The sequence below is a fragment of the Xyrauchen texanus genome, unplaced genomic scaffold (assembly GCF_025860055.1).
Source record: "Xyrauchen texanus isolate HMW12.3.18 unplaced genomic scaffold, RBS_HiC_50CHRs HiC_scaffold_1199, whole genome shotgun sequence".
Lineage (NCBI taxonomy): Eukaryota > Metazoa > Chordata > Actinopteri > Cypriniformes > Catostomidae > Xyrauchen > Xyrauchen texanus.
This window is the reverse complement of record NW_026265541.1, coordinates 1-9,000: the sequence shown is the minus strand read 5'-3', so window position 1 is coordinate 9,000 and position 9,000 is coordinate 1. Positions and strand designations below refer to the sequence as shown.

General features: G+C 38.7%; 1 long non-coding RNA gene across 1 annotated transcript; it reads right to left on the bottom strand.

Moving 5' to 3' along the window:
* Nucleotides 1-3,726: 3,726 nt before the first annotated feature.
* LOC127641621 (uncharacterized) lies at nucleotides 3,727-5,547 on the bottom strand. Its single transcript, XR_007970196.1, has 3 exons — nucleotides 5,473-5,547; nucleotides 5,148-5,308; nucleotides 3,727-5,061 (listed from the first exon to the last, which is right to left on the bottom strand). It is a non-coding gene; the product is annotated as an uncharacterized LOC127641621 (long non-coding RNA).
* Between the last annotated feature and the right edge of the window lie 3,453 nt (nucleotides 5,548-9,000).

Sequence of the window (9,000 nt, the reverse complement as noted above, 5' to 3'; positions counted from 1 at the left end):
TTGTTGTCACTTTTGCATTTCTTAGTTTTCACTTTAGTCCCTTATGTAACTCCATAGTCTCTTTGTTAGCGTTCGTGTTTCCTCTGTTCATTGTTTTCACCTGTCCTCATTAGTTTGCCTTTTACTTCTGTTAATCACCTTGTTATCTTGTTTGAGTTCTGTTTGTTCATTGGTCCCTTTTTCCTATGTTCATGTATTTATACCCTGGTTTTTGGTTCAGTCCTTGTCTATCGTTGTTTGGTGTTAACCCGGTGTGTGTTTCCTCCTCGAGTCCCCTGTTTTGCTCACGTCGTGTGTAGTTTACTATTTTATGTTTATTTCCCCATCGTGGGTTGTTCCTTTTGTGTTTTCCTGTTTTGGTTCGCTCAATAAAGTTCAAGCTGCGTTTGGATCCGCATTTCCTCGTCTGCCTCGTTACTCAAGCATAACAGTAGGTTACCCAGACCTGGAGCCCTTAAGGTCGCCCCCTTCAGAAGACGTCGAGACCAGGACAAAAAAAAGGTTTTGCCTGGTGATTGTAGACATGTTCTCCAAGTGGGTAGAAGCGTACCCCACAGAAAGACAGATGCGAGTGCAGAATTCTAACGCTAGAAATGTTACCCAGATGGGGCAATCCAGGGAAATTAGCAGTAACAATGGAACCCACTTTGTGAATCAAGCCTTACGTCACACTAGACGCGGCGTCAGCCGATTTTGCCGGGGCTTCAGCCCCGAATGTTTTGAGTGTAACCCCGAATGTATTTTGAAAAGTTGACTGACAAATATGAAACCGGACAATAGCCTTTGCAAACCCCCGAAATCATAAGTTGCCTTATTTCATTGTGCTTTGGCTTTGCACATACTGCATACAGCCTGTAAAAATAGACATTTGTCTTAAAAATAATCTAGCCTATAGAATAAGTTTCTTTGCTGTCGATACACTATTAACATTTTTAGCCTTGTTGTTAGCGCACCCGCCTCCTTCGCCGGAAACGTCGGTTCGAATCCCGTTCGGAGCCGGGCTGAGCAGGAGCGGTTACACACTGAATACTTTCCTTGTTTTTCAGGTGTTGTTTTCTCTAAGCATTATCATAAAATGTATGTGTGACTTGTTTTGTGATATTAGTTTGTAGTAAATATACACTTTGATTTGATTAAATGGTTTTGTAGAGTGTAACAAAGATGAGCAACAGATTGAGGAGTCAGTAGCAGCAGAAACTGGTAACAATTAATCAGTCACTTTACTTTAGAGAAAGTTAAAAGTGAAACATTGTTTATCCCAATGATCCAAATGAAAGGATTTTGACAGATGAACATGGAGAATTATATACAGTTCGATGCCATGGTGTGTCAATGAACTTAGACTAAAGTCATTCATGTATTGCTTTAACTGAGGATCTTATACATGATTTTGACTATTTATGTCAAAAAATATCAATTATTTATATTCAATATTTTTTTACCTCACTTTACTCACTATAATATAACTCTTTTGTGATGACTTTATGGTAATGTACATGAAAATTCAAGAATCATGATAGATCTTAGGGCAATCCCACTGATCTGCTCTTCCCAATACAGTTTCTTCAGTGGTATTGGTCTACAATTTGACATATGTAGCACTTGATGAATTAGTTGTGTGAAGCTGATTTGCAATAAGTTATGTGCTGTATCTGTTCTTTTGCATCACAGATGATTCAGGGAGGAGAGAGGATGTTGAGGATAGTACTAGAGTGGAAGATTTAGGAACTGTAGAAACAGGCCCAGCCAGAGCAAAACTCAAAGAATACCCTCTCACCAGCTCTGGACTACAGGGAAGTGGTTGCTAGTGTGAAAATAAAATTGTCTGGGCTAAGCCCCGGATGTCCTTCAATGCTGGAAATGCCTCTGCATCACACCGGTCAGTATTTGGGAATTTATATGACAACACACTGCGCCTACCACCCTAAGAGTGGGGGAGAAGTGGAAAGAGAAAATGGCACAATAAAAAACAAATTGGTCAAATGTTCAGTGTAACTCAGTTTAATGGAAAGGAGCCGTGACTTCACAATATAAATAATAGTTTTAATGAAAACCAAAAGACACAAACACACACATGACGGTCATGTCCGTAAACAATCTCTCTCTCTCTCTCACCATCTTCCGCAGTCGGCTTTTATCCCTCTCAGAGGCTTAACTAGCCTGATTAGGGGCCGTATGTGTATAATCACGACACCGGCCCCACCCTGCCACATTCCTCCCTCGTTCTCTCAGGATGTGCAAAAACTTTCATGAAAACTGTTGCATTGTGGTTATTGAGACTGATGTGTCGCCTGTTGAGGGATCAGAAACACTTTTATATTGTACAACTGCTCCAAATCTGCACAAACACACTCCAAATGCATTTCAATGGAATTGATCATAGATATATATTTCATATCAATGTATTTGATTTGCTGTAAAATATCAGTTTATAACAACATGATTTTGTCCTGAATGTATGTTTATTAGAATCTCTTTTATCACTTCATTCATATCTCAGTTTGCATGTTTTGGGCTTTTGTGCAGATGTGACTCTTTCCTGTCCTGTAATTATGTGTGTAGTGTCTGTAGTCACACAGTAGGTGGCGTTATACACCAGTTCAACTGAACGACTCATGACCTGTCCCGGACTACTAATGATGACATTGGAGCTATGTGTTGCCACACAGTCATGTGTGTACAGTGAATACAGGAGTGGGCTGAGAACACAGACCTGTGGGGCTCCAGTGTTGAGGGTCAGTGATGAGGAGATGTTGCTGCCCAGGGCCGGTTCTAGACATTTGGAGGCCCTAGGCAAAATGTATGTTGGAGGCCCCCCGCCATGCCCTCCTCCCCTCCACCTTTCAGAATTCACGAGTTCACACTTACATCAAATTAAATAGAGTAAAGATTATGTGTATTTGGCTGTCCAGGGGAGGGCTCCAGGCTCTGACTTTTGGCCAGATTTACACAGTATTACATTGGATTACATTGTATTTTGGATTGTGTTGTTTACATCCAATAAGAGATTATTAAAAATCAAAGTGAGGAGATGGGGGCGGTGGAGGGATGCTGATAAACTGTCAATGAACAGAGGTAAGTCTGCAGTATACCTCTTATCTCGTTGATTATCTGAATGTGCTCCTCCCGAACTTTGTTAATAAAACATCATTTAATAAAAAAGACTTGAAAACAAATATGATCCTAACCATTTTATTTATACAAAACCTGTTATCAGTATTTTTATATTACTTAAATGTGCATATTAATGTAACTTTAATTAACGTAAACAAAAAAAATAATCTGAAAAGTCATCTTTTTTTTTTTTTTTAGCAGTCAGGAAGTTTTTTGCAGTAATTTGTTCAGTAATTTATTTATGGTAACACACTAACCCACTATTTGGGTAAATATAGTCATATTAGGTATGTATTGTAGAGAAATACCTTCCCAGATAGCAATAAGTCGGCGGTCCGCTGGCGGCAGTAGAAGCGGCAGAATGGCGATATCGCAAACACGTTCGACGGCGGTCCGCCGGCGGCAGCCGCCTTCCTACCGCCTTCGATACGCGGACGGCCCGCTGGCCAGCCGCCGCTCCGCCGCCGTTATATCGAAGGCGGACCGTCGGAGGAAAACGCTTTTTCGAGCGATCTGCCGCCGCTTATTGTGTATATATATATATATATTTTTTTATAGCATGCAGTTTATCAAGAATAATGATTGATCAAACCAGACAAATTTCCATTTGGCGTTTTAATTCCACATTTCAAAGTACAGTAAATGTCATTGAAACAAGATGTCAGATCACTGAAATATAAATAACAGAAAAATACAAACATTATATACACACACACACACACACACACTAAAGAACATGCAGGTTTCCAATTTCTTTTTTTTTTAAAAAAACACTATTGTAACACTTACAATAATTGTTAATAATATAAAGAGGTCAGCTCTGGGATGAAAAGAATTACCAGTAAACACAAGCAATGAGGATATTTGGTACCAAAGAAAGTGCAGGATACCAAATATATTGAGGTATAACATCATATTTACAAGTCATTTCTAACAATAGGTTAAGTGGTAATAATTTAGAGTAAAGCTCTGGAGTAGAATATACCATTATAACTGCAATGCTGACTTGTTTCACAAGGATTTACAAGCTATATGTAACAATAGAATAACAGTTAAGCACTGTGATGGAATGAAAGTAGAATTTTTGGTACTAGTTAATGTACAATATCAAGTATCAGAGGTATGAAATAGGATTTACAAACTATAATAGAATCGTTAAGCACTGACGGAATGAAATAAGCCAATACTAAAGTCACGGTAAGTAGAATATTTGATACCAGATAATGTGCAAATATCAAGTATTAGATGTATAATCTAGGATTTACAAGCTATATTTAAAAATAGAATAGTTAAGCACTGTAACAACGAAATAAGCAGCAAATTGTATATGAAATAATTGAGATCTTTGGTATCAAGGAATTTGCAGGATAACAGGTATAATATACATTTTGACATTCAACTTACACATGACAACAAGTGGGAATAAATATAATTAACAGCAGAAAATCTGGCTGTAGAGAACACAGCCAATCAGAATGTCTGGAGAGGTTGGGGACTTCTGGGCTAAGAATCACCGGTTTTCCCGACCTCCAGAATGAGGCAGTGCAAATTGGCATATCTTCAGTGATTCCTCATGCGCCTGTATAAAAGGACAAACCATCCCATATTCATCCAAGGAGCTGCCCTCAAAGCAGGGTCACGAGAAAAAAAAAAAAAAAAGAGCAATTTCCACAGTGAACAGTGTGGATTGGGTGAGTGTAGTCTGACACTTTTAGCAGGCTTTTTTAGGGGTCTTGATGTTACTGACTGCAGGATAAAGAAAGGGTTCCAGTGATGCTGGGGTGTCAGTAGTCAGCCTAGGTTTAAGGGGTCGGCTGTGGGTCCCTCTCAGCTGTGCGGCGCCTTTTTCCACCTTCATGTTCAGATGCTCCTTTCAGGTAACGCGTAACGTTAACCTGGATCACTCATCAGTGGCATCCTGTGTTGCCGGGTTCTTCCGGATGGCTCCTGTAGAAAATAAAGATCTGTCATTCCATTTGAATGGCATAAGGTCATACACATCTACTTAAATATAAAAAAAATATCCAACTTACTTTGAACAATGGTCTTCAGGAACATGTCTCTAAAACATGCTTTATCCCCTACACCAGTCCAGGTTGTATTGATGGAAAGGTGATTAGAGAAGATACTCTGAAGCATTCAGCCACACGGTTGTCTTTAGGTCCCTCCCACATTTGATTGCCAAAAACCGAAGCTGAAAATACAAAAAAACATGTTACAAATTACATTTCTCTGAAGCTTCTCATAAATTTAAAATGTGACAGGCTGTGGATTCAGACTGTAGAATATGCAGTGTACGATCTTAATTGTACTTTTTAGATTACCCTATACCGTTATAAACGAAATCGGCACACTTACAAATCGTTGCTGGAGCTCTTTATCCTGCCTCAAACTGTTGTCAAGCAACGCCAAATGTTCCTGGGTGTCTAGGGGAGTAACAGATCCCTGTCAGGGATAACTCTCCAACAGACACATTGGCACTGAAACGTTGCAGCATAGCATTTTGTTGTCCATGCTACGCACAACATCGCCAAACTCCCAAGACGTCGCAGCATTAGGGTTTGATCTGCACCTACAGGGGTTCCCAGAATAAAAGAATAAAGTAGTCAGTCCTGGTCCTTCAACTACTAAACTATGACATTTATATCTAGGTCTACTACATGTACAGGTGGCCCCAGTGGGAATTAAACCAACAACCACAGGTGTTGTTTGCAAGTTGTACCTGATTGCCCAGTGCGAGCAAATGTCTTCAACATTGTCCCAACTTGCTTCACCTGCTCTTGAAGCGAGCCGCTGTCATCTGGGAAGTAACAATATATTGATTAGCAATACACTAAATATAATAGTAATATAATATAACCACAATTATCATACCAGTAACTTTCCCTGTAATTTCTATCCACAGTATGTTATGCATGGCATACAAGTTCATAATGAAGAACCCTTATGATAACATCAATTTCATTTTTTTTCTTTGAAGCATAATATTTGTTTGTAAAAGGGAGGAAAAAGAAAATGAAATATTGGTATACAGATTTTGGTTGATATATCTTACTGTACAGTGAAATGTGCTATTGTTATATCCCTACTCACCTGAAGGACCGGATAGATCAGGCAAATCTCCAGTCAGGCCTTTGTAGAGTGTGTGCTCCTGCATATCCACAGGTATTTTAATTCAAACATGCAACATATTGTAATAAATCTACAATATTCAGCCTTTACCTTACACCCTCGGTTGTTGCTCTACACTTATTATATTAAATACTTATTTATATAGCTTGCTCACTGTATAATCATGATAGCCTAATACTTATAACACAAAATTGCATCTTAAACGAATGACTGAGTTGAAAACTTGAATAAGAACGCATTTTACACAGAGGGGACCAGCTAGGGAAACTTACCTGCCTACAATAACTGTTTTCATTTGAGTTACATTAAACATGAATAACCTTAGCCGAGTCCCCAGGAACATCGGGCTATTAAAGTAACAAGCCTATAACTGCTGTCTTATTAATTCTAGCTTCACCATACACTCAAACTGTGAGGTTTATCTGCTTTTCTCATGGACCTGTAGCACAATGCCCTGACAGTGACTTCACCGGTGTCCTGATCTTTATTAGAAACTGAGAGGAGACCAAGTTAATATAATTGATATCACAATTATCACAAAAATTAACAAACAGTCTGCTTTAAAACTAAGAAAAAACAAGCTTCTATACTAACGTTACATTAAAAATGAACACGTGGCGAACTAGCTTAGCCGCTATCTGCCGGCACACCACATTAGATTAAAATACTTACCCTTGTAGTTGTGCAGATAACTCGATATGTAGAGTTTAAAGCCCTTGTCCCTCTTGCTTGTCGGAGCAGGGGACCAGGCATCAACAATGCGATGAACATCGCTGACGCGTATTTCCGGAAGATTCTGGAGACGTCGAGTAAAAACAGACATTTTGGGCGACGCGCAAGTAAACCGGAAACAGATTTGGCGACACTAGCGGAACTTCACAGTTCAGTCTTTGTCATGTGTTTTAGCAATACATTTTTAACATTTATAATGTGTTTAGATTTTTTGTATTACCTTTACAGGGACTTTAACACTTTCTTAAACATTTGTACAGGTCAAATTGCAAAACCTGTAAAAGGTAAAATAACAAAAAAAAAATCGAGGTTGGAAAAAATGTAGACATAAACGAAATTTCTGCGCAACTGTGAAACCAGAGGATAATTTCGCTTTTTCATTGAGTTTATCCTTCACGTCAAAACAGGGATTTTCATGTTTGTGATAGATATCACCATGGTTGCAAATTAATTAAAAATAATTAAAGTATAGGCTACCCGATATTTTGGCCATGTTGCAGATGTCTTTCACTGTTCACTGATACAGGCATTGGTGAAAAGTCTAACTTCATCAATTTATTCTGCTAAATTGTTCATACCCTGTATTAAATATCTATTTTAAAACCTAATCAGAATCAGAAAGATATTTATTGCCAAGTAAGTTTTACAAAAAGGAATTATTTTTGGTTTATTGGTGCATGTTTTAATGTGCATCAATCAAATAAATGTAAACAATTTTCACCTGTGCATAAATAATTCAATATATTTTACATATATTACTGTATAATCGCTTCAGAGTTTCAAAGTAATTTAAATGTAATTTCCTAAACCTTACCTTATCATGGAATCAAGAGTCAAGAATCTGTTATAAACCCTAATGGCTTTGGAGCAAAAAATAATAATAGCCAACATGGCTGGTCGATTTTGAGAGTCTAAGCTGTCCTCGTATTTCAAAGCGGCTTGCCGCCGGCCGGCCGCGGTCGATTGCCGCGAGGCAACCGCCAGAGAAAATGAAGCGGGCGGCCCGCCGTCTGAACGCATCTATAGCCGACAGCTTGGGGACGGCGGCAAAACGAAGCCGTGCGGACATTTTTTGCTATCTGGGTTATGATACACAAATCAGCTGCTAGTGGAAGTTAATTTCGTCAACTGTAATTGTGTGCTTATTCATATGCTTAAGATTGCATACTTATTTTCAATAAATATTGCAACAGTATTTATGATTGGAAAACGAAAAAAATGAAGTCTATTATGGTCTATAGTCTATTATGATAGATTAGAGCAGTTAATGTAGGCTAAACATCTGCGTTTTAGAAGATATACAGACTGTTTTAAAACATAATAAACAATGCTTTAGTATAGTGCGTTTGCTCTTTGACTGACAAACTTTACTTTTTCTGTAGTATTTTGCGAGTCAGCTCCTGACTAGGGCTGGAAACGGTTCATTTAGAACGTATTTCTTTTTTCTAACAAAAGTCTGCATTACATACGCTCGGATTCAAAGAGTCAGAAGCGAATTCAGTCCATCAACGGCGCTCGCGCTCTTTTGAACTGGAAATAACCGTCAAATGATCTCTCTCAAAATGACGCTGATCGTTAGAATCAGTTTATTTTTTACAATACATTACAATCACTCAAAAATAGATGATACCTGAATCACGAGCTGCACTTTCTTTGCGTGCCTGTTTAGCCTTACGCTTAGCAGCCCCTGAAGGATGAGTTCGTTTCGGCGCCATCAGATAAATTTGCAGAAAAGTTGGATTTTATTCATCTACAATCTCTTCATTCATAAATTCAGAGGTTGGGAGTGACTCGCATGTAAACGGTGATATTAATTGGTTTAACTACAGGTGAATGACAATTGTTATATCAAATGGACAAACAGCATAGTATTTTGCTGCTCTTGATTGGTGGATAAGCATGTGTATGTTTTGGAGGCCCCGAACAGCTTAGTTCGCCTATAGGCCCTGTTGCTGCCCATTCTAACCACTTGACGTCTGCCTGACAGGAAGTCCAGGATCCAGCTGCACAGCGAGCTGTTTA